We start from the raw sequence: 17,777 nt of genomic DNA on the forward strand, positions 1-17,777 counted from the left end.
TATGTGAAAAACCAATCAATTTGCTCGAGAAGAGGTGATGTTTGCATGTTGGACCAAGTGAACTAACGGCCCTTGATTGACAACTCAACAAGACCCAAATGACCAATTATCTCGTTAAACAGAAAAAAATCATTCACATCACCGCCCGACTGATTACGATTTTCAATCGAGCGCATAAAGTTAAAATCTCCCAACAGTAACTAATTCTCCTCAAACTGGATATTAAGATTGTATAACCACTGCACAAATTCGTCACGCGCAGAACCTTGACACGGGCCATAGATTGAAACAAGAAACCAAGATTCCGAAGTGTGCTTAGATTGAAATTTCACAATAATACCATAGGGTTTAGCCTCAATTAAGTTGCCTGTGAAAAATGAAGAATTCCAAATAACCACCATACCAGCAGACGCCCCAGCCGAGGGTACATAGACAAAATTATCAAAACTCCTTGGGCAAAATTTTCTAATGAAACATTGATCAATATGCATGCATTTTGTTTCCTGGAGGCAAACACCAGAGCATCCGCTTTCCTCAATCTTTTGCCTAACAGCAAGTTGACGTGCATCAGAATTCAAACCCCGAACGTTCCAACAAAGAACTTTCCACTCTCTAAACATTGTCTGATTCATTACAAACCAAAAGAAAACGCGTTAAAAGTAGGCCACACAATGACCTACAATACCCTAAATGGACGAGGACTGCAATGTTCCAAACAAACACGAACAGATAAATGGCGATTAAGGTACGCCATGGACCTAAGCCCTGGGTGGAGAAGCTAAACATCAGAACTGTCGCTGCTGTTGGACTTGGCAGGATTAGCTGCAAGCTTATCCGACGAGATCTTCTCCGGCGCAATGCAAAGGCAAGATCCAATTCTCTGAAGATCAACTATAGCAGTCAGAGGAGGCACTGCAGAGGTATCGTCAGCCTGGGATGCCAAAGATTTCTGCTTCTTCAGAGTGTGAGGCTTCTTGGATGGAGTACCAACAGTCACTTTGCGGTATCCATCACGCAGAGCACTGAGACGAGCACTGTGCATGACCTCTGAATCAACAATGACACGAGCTGCCTTGGGTTTTCTTCCACGCTTCAGTGAAATTGGAGGCACAACAGAGAACTCAAAAGCTTCCGCAACCGGCTCATCAAGATCATCAAAACAAAGTGCTCGAGCTACTGGCCTTTAACAGGTGGTATCTCCCTCCTTAGGATAGCTGAAGGAACAGGTGCAGGCAGCTGCAGCAAATTGGGTGCCGAATCACTGAAAAGAGCCTCCCTTGTCTGTTTATTCAGAAAAGCACCAAGTTCAGGCTTGAATACAAAATGTGGGATGTCAGATGTCCAAATCAACGGCAGCACCTTCTCAAAAGTGCGCTTCCACTGCATCACAGGAGGTAAAACTGGCCCAAAGATAGTTAAAACTTGTCCAATCATAAGAGGAGGCTGCTGTGGTCCCATTGGGTGCTGGAGAACAGCCAAATCCGCAACAACATTCCCATTGTTAACAGAATCTTCATAAAGCTGCAGCACAATAGACTCCTGAGACTGAACTTCATCAACAATGGCCTGTTGCACAGCCTCATGGACAGGTGGAGGAGCATTTAGTGGCTGCTCATTGAGAGGGTGTGGAACATCATTCCAACCCAGCTCTGGAAATTCAGGCATGACCCAGTTATGATTGTTGAACTTCATGTTTCCAGGGAGAGGGTGAGGATTGCCATTGAAGGGCATTGGGTCCTCATCAGTAGGCAAAATATTAGCAAAATCCGCAGAGAGAATGTAAACTGGCACTGTCCAAGAAATCCTTGCCCCTCCAAAATCAGCATACTCTCTATATGCCACTGATCTGGGAACCAGAGACGGAGCAGGGAAGGACACATAAGCAAGAGACCGGACCATCATCGGGTCATCCTGGTGCCAATGATCAAAACGGCCGAAAGTGCTGATAATGTCGGCAAGATATTGAGAGCGCCGATAATCCAGAGGAACTCCTAGAAACATAATCCATCCCCGATGAAAACCCTGCGTTGCTTTGTAGTTGATACCCTCATCGTGTGGAATAAACCTGACAAATCTATCGTTTCCCAGATCGAAAGGGGGATGATCAACCAAAGCTTGACGAGCCAGAGCACTACGGAAATGAAACAGACCAACCCCCTGAATCCACGGTTGCGCGTCCAGCACAGCTCTCCCCGGATTATTAACAACAAAATCACTAACCAAATTCCAGAAGATGACGACTTCTTCAGGCAGAGGAGCCGGCTCAACAATGGCGATGGCATACTCCTCATGCTGCCGATCTGGAGCCACCGCCGGCGCAAAGAAAGTGCGAGGCAGACGCAGCTTACCGCTGTCAATGATGTCGAAGCCATGCGGGATGAAATCCATCGGGTCCAGAGCAAAGTTGGCCATGGTCGGGGCCGGGAATGGGGGCCAGCATTGATCGGCGGTGGTGTGGTTTGCAGAGAAGACCGGCGGCGATGGTATGATAGGCGATGGAAGCGGGGAGGCGGGCGGAGGAGGCATTATGGGCGGTGGCTCTGCAGGCAATGGTGGAATAGGTGGTGTGACAGTCTCGACAGGACTGGGCAGAGACCCAGCGGGGCTAGCTATGGGAGAAACCGAGGAGTCCCGCTCTGAAAAACTTGTTGACCTGTTGGATTTAGAGGATCTGCACCAAGGGACCCACCTGTAAGAGGGAGAAAGGCTAATAACTGAACAACCTACAACCCGGTGCCCCAACCGAAAGCATCTACGGCACCTAACCCGGCTAGTGCATGCGCTGGATAAATGTTTCATGGATAAACAGTTTTGACATTTCCATACTTTAAAAACCATGTCATCAACAAGATCATTAAACTTATCGTAACTTCCAGGTGATTCCGATGTTTTGGAGAGAATAAACTCCTCATTTTCAATAACAGATGAAGAAACAGGCTGCGATACGGAACAAGCATGGGCTAGAACAATCTGGGTCGGGGAAACATCCTGGGCCGAAGGACTAACCTGAGCCGGGGGCGCAGCTGGGCCAGCCAGATCCCTCCCATGCACAAGCAGATTCACGTCCGAACTGGATGGAGAAGCCACAAGAATCCCTGCCGGAGAAATAGCTGGGACATTGACCGATCCAAAAATGATGGGTGGTTCTACCACCGTCCATCGGAGTTCAGTCGCCGGCGGCGGAGGCACACTATCTCTCTCACGAGGCAGCACATCATATCCAGCACTAGCAACCGCATCAATAAGGCCTGGTGAAGCAGGAAAAGAATAACCCTTGCAAGCATCATACTGTTGGAAGGTGGCAAAAGAGATCTTCTTCGACGATCTATGACCCGAACGCAGAGCTGACTTGGAAGGTGGTTTATGCATAGCAATCAAACCAAGAGAAGCCCTCCTCTTAGAAGGACTGATGATAATCCCTTCGACCTCACATGCTTTCTTCCAAATAACAAACTCACGCTTCCAATTAGGACCACCATTACCCCATAGATGGAAAAAACATTTGAATTGCGGGCATGCAAAAGATCTCAAATGAAGAATAATAATGCCAACACGCTTGCATGATACCATAAATGAGAATACCTTGTCTTTAGTGAGTTGAACAGACAAATCAATTGCAGATCCCCCGATTGCAGATTCCAATGTCGTCGCAACCGAATCCTCATCAAGACAAAATCTATGTCTGCTGAAAGACACAACCATAATAAAATGGCCCGTGTCATCCGAGGGATGAATGGTTTTCCCACAAGATCTAAAAAACCCCTCTGCAAAAGCCACTCCTTTGGAGAAATCCAGATCCAAAGTTGATCCACCATGAGAACCCATATGAGATGGGTATAGGGTGGTAGACCAGAGAACGCCGGAGAAGATGGGTGGAGAGGGAACAAGAATTACTGGTTGGAGAGGAAGATCGCCGGAGAGCCTAGGGCGCCGGTGGGAGGAGAGGTGGAACTCTCATTTCCTTTGAAAAGGATATTGTTAACTTGAGTCCGCTAGAGTTGCCGACGTTGAGAGGTAGTCAGATTTTGTCCGATGAGCAAGTCAGTAATAGAGTTTGATCATGTAGTACTTAGTTATTCCACTTCCATCCCGTAATTTCTTCGCTGCCCACTGTCTTATATATAGGTCTGGGTCGGTGCCAACGAAGATTGGCTTGCATACCTCCGGCTGTATACCACCATCATTTTGCACAACATCCACAGCAGTGCGGCCGTTCCGGTAGACCCCTTCTCCACCATTGGGATCGGCCTTCCGGACTGGCTGGGCTTGAATACGTATGATGATGCCTACATGAGAATGAAGAAGATAGCAATTGCAGACCTGCCAACAAAGCGATGCGGCTACGACGATTACTATCTCACTGTGGTGTTCGACATAAGGATTGCCATCAATGCAAGAGGCAGTAACAGCAGAGGCTGGCGCATGTTGGCAGCGGCAGATTTGTACCCCTACACGTTCGAAGATGCCGTGCGCCATCTAGGCCGCATCTTCGCAGTGACAAGCCAGGGGACTTGTTTCATCTGGTTGCCATCCTACGGTACGGGAAATTACAAACGGAATGCACAAACCATCATTTGCATCCCTAATGGTACTCCATTATTTGCATCAAAATAAGATCGTCGATCCTGGATGTGCATTTGCATTCGTGATTCGGTCTAACGTGGAACCTTGTAGCTGACTTTGGCATATTGTGATCAACTATCTTAGCAGTCGCTACCCATGGTACCACTGATGTGCAACATGGTCACACAATCTACCACGATCAGACCGCCACCATCTACCCAGGTATTCCATTTTTTAACCCTCTCGCCTTCTCTTTCATTGTTGTACTAGTAGTATACTTAGTAGTACTAGTAGGAGTACTTTTTACCTTGGAGGACGCGTATAGCTAGCTAGGCCCTCGAAGACTTGAACCCACTAGCTGCCACCATTTTTGTTTTTCCATGTCTTACTATCTCATCCATGTAGCCAAGAGTGGCTATATATAATAAGCCGGTTATTTTACTTCCTATATACCGGAGTAGTACTATTTGCTGCACAGTATTACTGACCGCCATATTTGAGCACCACATTATTATGCATGGACCTTGACTATGTACGTCACCATGTGTCCAGATCTGAGATGCCACGTGTACCAGATGAACGGCGCCGAGTTCGACCCCCGTGATGCTACGTGGGTGCCGAGGAACACTCTTGGAGAGTACTCGCTTTTCATTGGGGACAGCTACCCCATTGTGAAGCGGATGCCACCTTCTGTGCACGACACAGAAGGCCTGCCGTTCATGAAGCATGGTTGTGTCTTCAGTGCACACCGCCGGATGAACGACATGCTGGGACACACTATCCCTGATTTATGCCACTTCAGCTTGGATGAGTCTCCATCATGTGGAACCGGACTAGAAAGCTGCGACAATGATTCTCGTTGCTCACCGCTATGGATCGTGCCATCCATGAAGAACACCTGGGACTGGAACCTGGAGGAGGACATGTAGCCCATCTATAACGTGTAAGTGGATTACGATAATTGTGAACGGTAGCGCTGTGAATATATATAGACTAGTCGTGCACAAATTTATCACATGAATTGGAGATGAACTTGTGTGGCATACTGGCATTTGTCCTTTAGAATTTATTACTAGTAAATGTGTTATGTGTACGTGCAACTTGTGTGGTTGTTGCATGGGCTCCAACGCGCTCTTTGAGAAAAAAAGGTGGCACAGCTTTGGATATACGTGATGTGGCGGCATCATACAGTAGCATTGTTTGCTATAGTTGTAGTACACTCCTACTAGGACGAAAACTCCTATAAAACCTTGCGCTTGGCTCTTTGCCTCTTCGGGAGGTTCAACAGTTCATACTCGTGTGAACCTTGCACTTGGCTCTTCGCCTCTTCCGAAGGTCCAACAATGATGATACTACAGTACAATATGCTTCTAGAAATCTGACATCGATTGAACTGCTGCACGTCCACCGCGAGGGCGAGGGCGAGGGAGAGGGAGAGGGAGAGGGCGCTTTAGTTAAAACCCTCTCCTCATCCTGCGAACCACCGTGCGCGTGGGCGAGGGAGAGGCGTAGTAAGCAAGCTTCTCCTCGTTCGGCGAGTTGACGGGACACATCAAAGCAGTACTAGTACTAGTAGTCATATTGCGTCCTTTCCGATTAATATGGCTTAATTTGAAACGAGAAAAATACACTGGCGGTCAACGTATGTAACAATACGCTCTTTACGGTCACTATATATAGTTTTGCGGTGATTATACGATCACTAGCTCATCGTAGAGCACCATATTGCACCCTACTGACCGGCCACATACTCGACGTGGCACTTTGTTGACTGGTTAAATTGCACCTGGTTTCTGGGTCCCACCTGTCAGTTGGTAGAGCAAAGAAATCAGTTGAACAAAACTTTACGCAGGTGCGACAGGAGTCCAACCCTTGCGCGTGAACCACCCTAGCTGTGTATGTGAGTGCATGCATGTGTACTCCCTTGGTCTTCCAACAAAGAGTGTACATTGGCTAAAAAACAAAGAGTGTAGTACATGATGTACATCTACACTTCCAATGCATTTAGCATTTAATCTAAATCGATATTGATTGACTAATGCACCAACTTGTGCTCTAGGTATAGGCTACATGTCTATCCTTAATTACAGCATGCAATGGCCTTCATTTAATCTTCTTCTCTCAATGGTCGCATGCACACATAAGTCTTCTACTTTTGGGCGTTAATTATGCCCTGGTCAATGTGTAAATCTCTAAATGTACAGTCTTTCATGGACATAGGGAGTAGGTTGAGCACTTGAGCGTGAGCGTGTGTGTTGCGTCGTGTGCTGTGTGCCGCATGGGTGCGTGAGTGTTGCGTGCGTACATGTGTGCATGTGAGTGTTGCATGTTGCATGCATGCATGCATGCATGGGGCTTACTTCCTCCCATTGACATGTTCATATTTCAAGCTTCCTCTGTTCCCTCCATATGGTGATACTCCCTCTATTCCCAAATACGGAGTAAAAGCCTACCTCTATTCCCAAATACGGAGTATTTGTCTTTCTACAAATTTCAACAAGTGACTAGGTACGGAGCAAAATGAGTGAAGTGAGCATAGAGGCATAGGGATATTGTAGAAAGGAAGTCTTCACAATCCATTATTCCCCATCTCGGTCACTATTCAACTAGTCTTCGTAGTGAAGTGACAATACATGCTGCAGCAGATGGGACACGTAATTAATAAGCTGAACCATCATGTTGTTGTTACTAAATCAGCCTTACCCAGTACTGCCATCATCTTTGCCAGTAGAGCATGCTTCCGCAAATACGCCTACGCACCTCTATCCTCCATTAACTGACATATGGGCCCTCTTGTGGTAGACCCACATGTCATCGGTGTAACTATTACACTCCGAAGGACGGTATATCCTGGTAGTAGTACTAGTAGAATTGAGATTTCATGCACTTTCTTCCCCGTATTCCACTCTTCTTCCTCCTCTCTTCCCCATCGTCGACCGCACACCATTTACCCCCGCCTGCGCCGTCTGCGCCGTCTTCCTTGGTAGCTCGCGCGTACCATATCCCCCCGCTCACTGCTCGGCCACACGAGGAGAAGCTTCTTCGCTCGCCCGCCCGAATCCACTTCCCCGCTGGCTCGCAGGCACCAAAAAACCCAATGGCAGAACTGAATGACACGCAGAGCCAAGATTGGAATTTCCTCCCTGATGTTCTCTTGAACAGATCTGTAATCATATGGACCTACTCAGCACCGTCCGTCTGGCCGCATGCTCGGTGTCTTTGTACCGTCTACTCGTCTACAACCGGCCGGCTCTTTTCAAGACACCCTGCTTGTTGATGCCCGATCCTCCTAGGTGGCCTAGACACCGACTTGACGATCCTACGGAGGTTGCTGTGGTGCCCCTCGACATGCCACCACTACCCACCCACTTGTCCTTCATGCGCAGCCACTACTAGGCGGGCATGAAGGCCAACTGGATCGTCCTCATCCACCAATACGGTAGTCCGTGGCGTCTCGTGGATATCTACACCCAGCGAGAGATCACCCTTCCATCATTGGATACCACCGCCATCGAGCCTTGCGGCCCGTTGGACACTCCTGCCTACCACGCACGAGACGTGTCAAGCTTTTGGCTCGACCTTTGTTTGCTGAAAGTTGTAATCTACGAAGTGCCCACACCATCAAAAGACTACATGGATTACAAGCTCATGCCTTGTTCAACATGGGATTAGTCTATCTAGAATCCAGTCGCCATACATGGTTATGGCTCATCATCAATCTTGTTGAGGTAACATTTCTGTCTGATGCTATAGTGCATGATGGCATCGTTTACGTGGTCGATGCACAGATTGGCTGCCTATACTAATGGAATCTATCGTCGTGTAATTGTTCTATCTCATCTCATCTTTACCTTATGAATACGACTGCCTGTTGATTGTTACAAATTTAGAATAGATAGTATGTCTATAACCACATCATTGCTATATGTTCCTCTCATTTCCTAGATTTTTATGACCACACATGTTATTGTTAGAGTTGATATGAGAACAATTGGCATCTAACGATTGTTAGAATACATATTATGAGCATAACATCATGATTGCTATATGTTACTCTCGTTTCCAAGATTTTTATAACAACGCATGTTATTGCTTAGAGTTGATATGAGAACAGTAGTAGTAAGTGCTATGGTAGAATATGAGTAGGCTCTGTCATGGTTGTTTTCCTCTCATTGTTACATGATGTTTGAACCATGACATATTGCTAGAATACGAAAGCCATTGGCTTATTTTTTTAACTTGGGGGTATGATTATGACCACGGCATTGCAATTCTTTGTCTATGATATGTGTCACTGTTATAATAATCTTAATTCCACACATACTCAAAACATGATTGTTTATTTTTGTCCTTTTGGTCTCCAATTTGAATTGTTGCAGCAGACGCAAATGCGCTGGCCTTCATGATTCCAGGACCTGCAATCATACCAGCCGATGGGTGGTAGTTTATCGCTTGTTCAGCTAACGGCGGTCATTTGATGCTCATTTGCACGTACCAAATTGACCAGACCATTACATCAAACCACATGCAGTACAATGCGTGGGGCGTTCGTGACATTGATGGCTATGGCTGCTTCGTGTTCGAGAAAGATCCTAGCTCCGTTGGGCTAGGTGTATTCAATTGGAGGCGGGTTTACAGCCTTGCAACCACTCCTTGTTCCTCGGGCTCAATTATCCGATCATCCAACCAATCATCGATCATATCACCGGCAATAATTATCGTGCTATGCAACTTCCATTCGCCAGGGGGGCCTATGTTTACACATCATACCATGGGTTTCATGAATCACCATATCCAGAGATTCGTCAACACAGCTTGTTGCCAGATAATCTTCAGTGTGTGAAAGGCATCAAGCTTCCATGCGATGGATGGCTTTTGCAAACCCGACATGTGGCGATGTGGTTCATGCCAACAGCAAATATGCACAACTTGATTCGTGTTGATATCTAGACTGAGCCATGTATTCTGCTGCTATAGCACGACCTTCTTTTGTTGGATATTATGTACTGTTGTTAGTTTGAAGCACTCCTCTGGTTTGAAGGATAGATACCTTCCTGGGATCAAGTGCATCCTAACTCACCTACGCAGGATGTACATATAATGATGATGGAGATGTCGTGCAGAAGCCATATATATCAATTAGGCTTCAAGTGCGTACTTGTTAGTTAAACCTATGTATAAATTGTGACACTAAATACGACTAGTAAGTAGTACAGTAGCAGTACTAGTATACGTCGCTCAAATTATTCATCATGTCTACACATTGAATTGACGTGACAACACGCTGCGCGTGAGGTGACACAAGAATACCGGCGGCGTGTTCGGGTATTCTGGACTTCAGATTTGGAGTACCACTTATCTGTCGAAATCTTTCATCATTCACTTAAAATTGATCATACATTGAGTACCATATAACTAGAATTACCGATGCAACATTGGTCGGTGCTGCCGGCTGGCGTCAAGTTCGATCCCACGGATCAGGAGGTGATCGAGCACCTTGAGGCCAAAGTGAGTGCTGACAGGGCGAGATCTCACCCTCTCATCGGTTTGTTCATACCAACCTTCGACAGCGAGCACGGCATATGCTACACCCAACCTGAGAAACTTCCAGGTAAGACACCGATCGGCCGTCTACTTGCACAAACATATTTCTTTGTTTATAGCTCTATTTTTCTTTTTAGACGCAGACCTGGTGAAACAATTACAATTTCACAGTTAATAAAAAGTGAATCAAGTGACTGCAACATGCCAAAGATGTTATGAAAATGCCAACTACGTACCCTAAAACCTGTATTCGACAATACTATAGGTATCACACTGAGTGGCCTAAGGAAGCATTTCTTCTAGCGCAATTCTAGGGCGTTCAAAAGGGGCATGTGTACGTGTCGCAAGATACAGTCGGAGTGCGGCATGCACGCGATGTGGCACAAGACCGGCAATACATTGCCGGTGATGGTCAACGGGCGGCAGACAGGCAACAAAAAGGTTGTGGTGCTACACACCAACAAGAACTTCGACCAGCAGAGGACCAACTGGGTGATGCACCAGTACCACCTCGGGGACCTGGAGCAAGAGAAGGAGCAGGAGCTGGTCCTCTGCAAGATTTTCTACCAGACAAACACTAGGGCCAGGAGTAAAAAGATTATAAGTTAGTTTGGTATTGGTAGTTGTACTACCTTGTCGTCCGCAAGTTGGTATTTTTGTTAACGATCTTTTGGTATGAACTTGCATTTGCTTCCAACTATCATGCCGACGGTTGACATGGATATAAAGCTGAATCATTTGTTTCGAAACAAATTTTCAGGCACATGATTTTTATTTGATGGGTAGCATAAGCACCTGCCGTTCGAATTCCCAGTTCTCCAATTTTTTCGAAACAAGTACATGCACTTATTATCACGATGAAAAAACAATATCCCTGCTGCATCCCAGTTATCAGTCTGTAGTTGCAGAATTCTCTCGTTTATTGAGCACATATTTTGTTTTTTCAGGTCGAGCAAGTTTCAACAGGGCTGTAGAATGCCGAGGCTCGGTTTTTGTTTTTAACAGGCCCAGCCCATGACGACAATGGGGCACAAAGATCCAGCGGGTATCTACTGGCCTCTGGCCCGCCGGCGTTAGTTATATTTTGTCTTACAACGTCCGCAGGCAGTTTTTTTTACTGAATCAAACACACAGCCCAGTTCTATTTTCCTCTTGAAACGGATGTCCTACATCCATGTTTTAATCTCTACCTATAGTTTTACTAGTTCATATACACGTATCATTATATTGAAAACACATAAAATTCCCTTTTCATATTTACATCCTTATTTTTGTTGTTTTTTCTCACCCAGTGCTGATTTTTTTACCACTAGTTTTCCCTTAAACCATTTCAATTGTCCCACGTCTTATTTGCTTACAAAAACAAAACGATTTTTTTGGCAAATCAATAAGTTCCTAAAAAATGTTTATCATTTCGGGATTACAACAGTTCGGACTCCACCGAAATATGCAAAATAAGGTTGAACTTTTTGACCGTGGTCCTAGGCAGAAAATGGGTTGTAATAAATTACTTAAGAATTAGCAAATGGGCTGCAAATTATAAAAAAATAGCAAATGGGCTTTATGTTGTCTACCACAGATTTGGAGGTTGACTTGTCGGCCTACTAAGTTCATGCGTACACAAGGTTTCTCAAAAAACAAACTTAGTCAACAATCGACTCTACCAGCGTCACACCGTTAGATGTCAATCTAACGGCCATCGTGCTTCTTCAGTCTCTGATCTTCCTGCCCCAGCCGCCCAAACCAGCGCCATCGGAACCGCCTGCTCCCGCCTCCCGTGGCCGGCTGTGCTGTCGGGCAGGCCTCACGGCCCCATAATACTCGCATCCCTGGCCTGTCTATCCGTCTACTCACCCACACCTCATGTTATTTTCCGGCGACGGCAGCCGAACCAGTCAACCCTCGTACTCTCCACCGCGTGGGCAGCCACTGCCGTGTCTTCCCCGGCTCCGTGTTGTTCCCTTCGTAGGCCTCGCTGTCGTCTATAGCCCTGGTGCTCTCGGCGCGGCGTGGTCAACTTGGTCAATGAACGACATCCATCAGAAGTGGACTATACGTGGAGAGGCTGACAGCTGGGTCCACGGCCGAACACAAGAAAATGCCTCCTTATTACACGCAAAATAATGATTCCTCCACCTGACATCTAGGACCCGCTGGAAGGGCCTCTGTATTTCACGACAAAAATTCCCTCCGCTGACAAGTCAGACCCACCAACTATATCTTCACACGCAAGGAAGTGCCCTCTTATTGCGCACAAAAAAATGAATACCCCCTGCCAGCTGGGACCCACCATAGTGGGAGGCTGACTTGTGGGCCTACTAAGTTGACGGGGATGGAGGGCTTTGTCAACTTAGTCAATATATGAACGATTCTAGCTCCAGTGACCATACGATGTCCATCCAACGGCCGTAGTGCTTCTTCAACCTCTGGTCTTCTTGCTCCAGCCGCCCAAAGCAGCGCTGGTTGTGCAACATGCTCCTACCTGCCGTGGCTGCCTCACCGCCCCCATACTATTCGCACTGTTGGCCAGGCCATCCCTCCACTCACCCACTCCCCCTGTTATTCTGCGGCAATGGCAGCATCACACCGCAGCCGAACCAGTGAACCCTCGTACTCCTCTCCGCATGGGCATCCACTGCCACGTCTTCCCCGGCTCCGTGTCGTCCCCTTCCGAGGCCTCGCCATCGTCCACCGCCGTGGTGCTCTCGGTGTGGCATGGTCAATGTGGTCAACGACCGACTTCCATCGGAAGAGTATTGTACATAGAGAGGCTGACAGCTGGGTCCACAACAGCCGCAAGGAAGTACCTCCTTATTACGCGCAAAATAATTATTCCTCCACCTGACAGCAGGGACCCACCGGACGGGCCACCGTATTTCACGAAAAAAATCATTTCCCCCCTGACTGCTGGGACCCACCGGACGGGCCACCATATTTCATGAAAAAAATGTTCCACTCGCTGTTAGCTCGGACCCACCGGAAGTGCCTCCTTATTACGCACAAAAAAAAATGAATACTCCCCCTTCTAGCTGGGACCCACCTTGGTGGGAGGCTGACTTGTGGGCCTACTAAGTTGACGGGGATGGAGGGCTTTGTCAACTTAGTCAATATGAACGATTCTAGCTCCAGTGACCGTACGATGTCCATCCAACGGCCGTAGTACTTTTTCAACCTCTGGTCTTCTTACTCCAGCTGCCCAAAGCAGCGCCGGTCGTGCCGCATGCTCCTGCCTCCCGTGGCCGGCTGTGATATCGCGGAGGTCTCACCACCCCCTACTACTCCCACTGTTGGCCAGGCCATCCCTCTACTCACCCACACCCCCTGTTATTCTGCAGCGACGGTAGCCTCACACCGCAGCCGAACCAGTGAACCCTCATACTCCTCTACGCGTGGGCATCCATTGCCACGTCTTCCCCGGCTCCGTGTTGTCCCCTTCCTAGGCCTCACCGTCATCCACCGCCCTGGAGCTCTCGGCGCGGTGTGGTCAACCTGGTCAAGGAACAACTTCCATCGGACATGGACTGTATGTGGAGAGGCTGACAGCTGGGTCCATGGCCGCAGCAAGGAAGTGCCTCCTTATTACACGCAAAATAATGATTCCTCCACCTGACAGCAGGTACCCACCGGATGGGCCACTGTATTTCGTAAAAAAAGTTTTCCCCCTGACTGCTGGGACCCACCAGCTACATCTTCGCACGCAAGGAAGTGCGTCCGGGCAAAAAAAAAAGATTCGCCCGCCTGACTACTGGGACCCACCAGCCACATCTTCGCACTCAAGGAGTGTCCGACAGTCGGGACCCACCTGGTTGAAGCGTACGTAGCATTGTCATTCTGGTCGCGAATGTGTACATACATACTGGTGGATGTAGAGGCGCGCACGTGTCATAGTAGAGGCGCACACGTAGTATGTACACATACGTACAACGGCCAGTGTGCAAGAAAGAAAATATGGCCACATACATACATACGGGCGGGGTCTCAAACGCCTACTCACGCATATATACGTGATGTCTACTACACAACCTTCTTCTTGTAGACGTTGTTGGGCCTCCAAGTGCAGAGGTTTGTAGGATAGTAGCAAATTTCCCTCAAGTGGATGACCTAAGGTTTATCAATCCGTGGGAGGCATAGGATGAAGATGGTCTCTCTCAAACAAACCTGCAACCAAATAACAAAGAGTCTCTTGTGTCCCTAACACACCCAATACAATGGTAAATTGTATAGGTGCACTAGTTCGGCGAAGAGATAGTGATACGAGTGCAATATGGATAGTAGATAAAGGTATTTGTAATCTGAAAATATAGAAACAGCAAGGTAACTAATGATAAAAGTGAGTGTAAATGGTATTGCAATGCTAGGAAACAAGGCCTAGAGTTCATACTTTCACTAGTACAAGTTCTCTCAACAATAATAACATAGATAGATCATATAACAATCCCTCAACATGCAACAAAGAGTCACTCCAAAGCCACTAATAGCGGAGAACAAACGAAGAGATTATTGTAGGGTACGAAACCACCTCAAAGCTATTCTTTTGGATCAATCTATTCAAGAGTTCGTACTAGAATAACACCTTAAGACACAAATCAACCAAAACCCTAATGTCACCTAGATACTCCATTGTCACCTCAAGTATCCGTGGGCATGATTATACGATATGCATCACATAATCTCAGATTCATCTATTCAACCAACACAAAAGTACTTCAAAGAGTGCCCCAAAGTTTCTACCGGGAAGTCAAGACGAAAACGTGTGCCAACACTACAAAAAAATACACTTCCGTGATGATACGTGTTTGTCACAGTAGTTCGCGTTTTTTGTCATGCATGTACATTCATGACAAATTTATGACAGAATCAAGATAGTCATACCTGTGCTGTCGTAGAAGTGTTCCATGACATTACCAAAATTATCATCACGGAAGTGTCCACTTCCATGACGATAAATCGCGCGTCACAGAAGTGCTTTCGTCAAGGGTGACCGACACATGGCATCCGCCGTAATGGAACGCCGTTAAGCTATCGGGTCGGGTTTTGGATCCGATAACCCGTTAACAGCCCCGACCAATGGGGATTTTCCACGTGTAAAATCATCATTGGCTGGAGGAAACACGTGTCGGCTCACCGTTGGGACAGATGTCATCCACTCATTGGACAGAAGGCGCCTATGATACGTCGACATGTGGCATGGCCCAACAGAGGCCCATTCCTGTGAAAAGGCCGGCCCATTTGACTTGGTCAAAATGTGGCGGGTCGGCCCATGTAAAGCCTGTTAACGGCCTGTTCGCATATAGCCCATTTACAGCCCGCTAACCCAAGGCATGTTACGCCCTATCCGAATTAGGCCCAGTAGCGTCATCTGGGCCACCCAATATGATTCCAGCCCGTTTTCACTTCTGGCCCATGTATGGCCCATGACGTCTTTCGGCCCATATGAGGCCCTATGTAACTCTTGGCCTATTAACGGCCCGTGGTGAAATTGGCCCGTAATGAACAGTGTTTTACTTTACACCCATTAACGGCCCATGGTGAAACTGGCCCGTAATGAACAGTGTATCACTTTATACCCATTAAGGGCCCGTTATTCCGTTGGGCCGTTTCCAGCCCATGTTATCTTTCGACCTTCTCAGAGCCCATTTATTCTTGGGCTCATTTCCAGCATTCGTTTACTTACGACCCGTTACTGTCATTTTTTGCTTATGGGCCAAATTCAGCCCGTGGTTACAGTCGGCCCGTTTGTGGTCTGTTAACACGTTGGGCCGTTTTCATAGCAGCATGAAATACGGCCTATTAATGATGGCCCATTATGGTCAGCCCATGAACGGACGATTCCAACTCTAGCCCATTTACGGCCATAATGCGGCCTGTTATTGGCCCATGTTTGGCCAATCGATCATACTGCCCGTATAAGGCCCATTGATGATACGGTCCGTAGAAGGACCATTGTTTCTGCGGCCCGTAGAAGGCCCATTGTTTCTACGGCCCATGGAAGGCCCACTGTTTCTACGGCCCGTGGAAGGCCCACTGTTTATACGGCCCGCAGGTGCAGTGTCACTACAGTAAATATTAGTCCATGGTTATTGTGGCCTAGTTTTAAAAAATAGGTTGTTGCAGCCACTAGAAAACCATAGAAAAAGAACTGCACTAACTACAAGCAAACAAATACACAAGACAATAAGGAAATAAATAAGCAAGCAACTTACACTAGGCTATCACGGCTATTACACATATTACATCCACTGGGCATCAAAGTTCGCCACCAGTGAAAATATAGGGAACACAGCAGCATATAAACGCCGCAACAAAACAAGTCCAGAACTGAAACCACTTCAGAAGAGCTCAAGAAACAATATCCTGGGTACCCATAATGCTGGCAAGATGCTTAGCAAGCTTATTAACTTTCTCTTGTTTGGCGCTTAAGTCCTCCAGCGCCTGCTGTTGCACCAGAAAGTATGCATCTGAATTCTGCAAGGACTTCCTCAGTCCTTCGGCTTCCTGTCGCATAACATCTGATCGATGTGTTTCAACTTGAAGTTGAGACTCAAGAAGCCGAACTGATTCAGGCAACGAGTTCGAAGAGCTGGTGCCAGTAGTGGTAGCCAGTAACTCAAACACTACATCAAGACAGGACTTTGGGGTTGTCTCAGTGTCCTCAATATAGTTTTTATCAGCTTTCTTGGAGACCAACAAGGATGTCTCACTATCTTGAACCTTATCTGCATTACTTCCTTTACCATTGCATAACAGGGTACTCTTCTCCAATATTTTATCCACGTTCTAAAAGGGAAACAAACAAACACATCTCAGGTTTACAATGTAGTATATGAAACTCATTTTGGTAAACCAGTTCAGTAGTAAGGTGGACAGGATAACAGCATGAAATAAACATATATCTATGTAGTATGGTCACTGTATGGTCTATATCATTCTAGTTTATGTTGCCAAATCAAGATAGATATAGTTCGAATCATATCTATTTAAGACAAAGCAGCATAGACAGAATATAAGTGTGGGAAACTACACAGCAATAACAACACTTGTAATGTGCATGGCATGAGAACATAACTGTTTATTCAATTGAAACAGAAATCAACATAGAGCAAGTTACAACAGCAAACAGCCAAACACGTTGAAGAAACAGGTTTAAAACATACCTGTTGCACCATTTGAGTTTCAGTTGCATCCTTCAAATTTGAAATTGGTTGGTATCAGTAAATACATTGATGCAAGAGCAAAGTAGTATGAACCATAGCTACGGAACCTGACCTGAGAACAATTCTTCTTCTGCTTTAAGCGTTGACTTCGGGTTCAGAGTGGTGGTCCTCGTGATTTGGGCACTGCAGTTGCCTTACTAACTGCTCGTGTTTGGGTGCTCTATGGTGGAGACGGTGTTGTGTCAACGGGAACTGGGTGTCTATCTGCTGGGGTTTGGGTAAGAAGGGGTGTAGCTGGTTCTCTGTCCAACTGGGTAGGGGTACAATCTGCATGAGTGTGGTTTATGTGTGGTGGGGCTGATTCTTGGGCAAGTACAACCGTGGTTCTATCTGCATCGACAGGTAGCACAATCTTTTCTGAAGACCGCGTTTTTCCTCCCACAGATACTTCCATCACTCCCTCCAATTGAAATGGCTGATAAACAAGAAAAGTAATTGAATGTACAGACATTGTAA

This window comes from Triticum aestivum, chromosome 5B (assembly GCF_018294505.1).
Source record: "Triticum aestivum cultivar Chinese Spring chromosome 5B, IWGSC CS RefSeq v2.1, whole genome shotgun sequence".
In the NCBI taxonomy this organism is placed as follows: Eukaryota; Viridiplantae; Streptophyta; class Magnoliopsida; order Poales; family Poaceae; genus Triticum; species Triticum aestivum.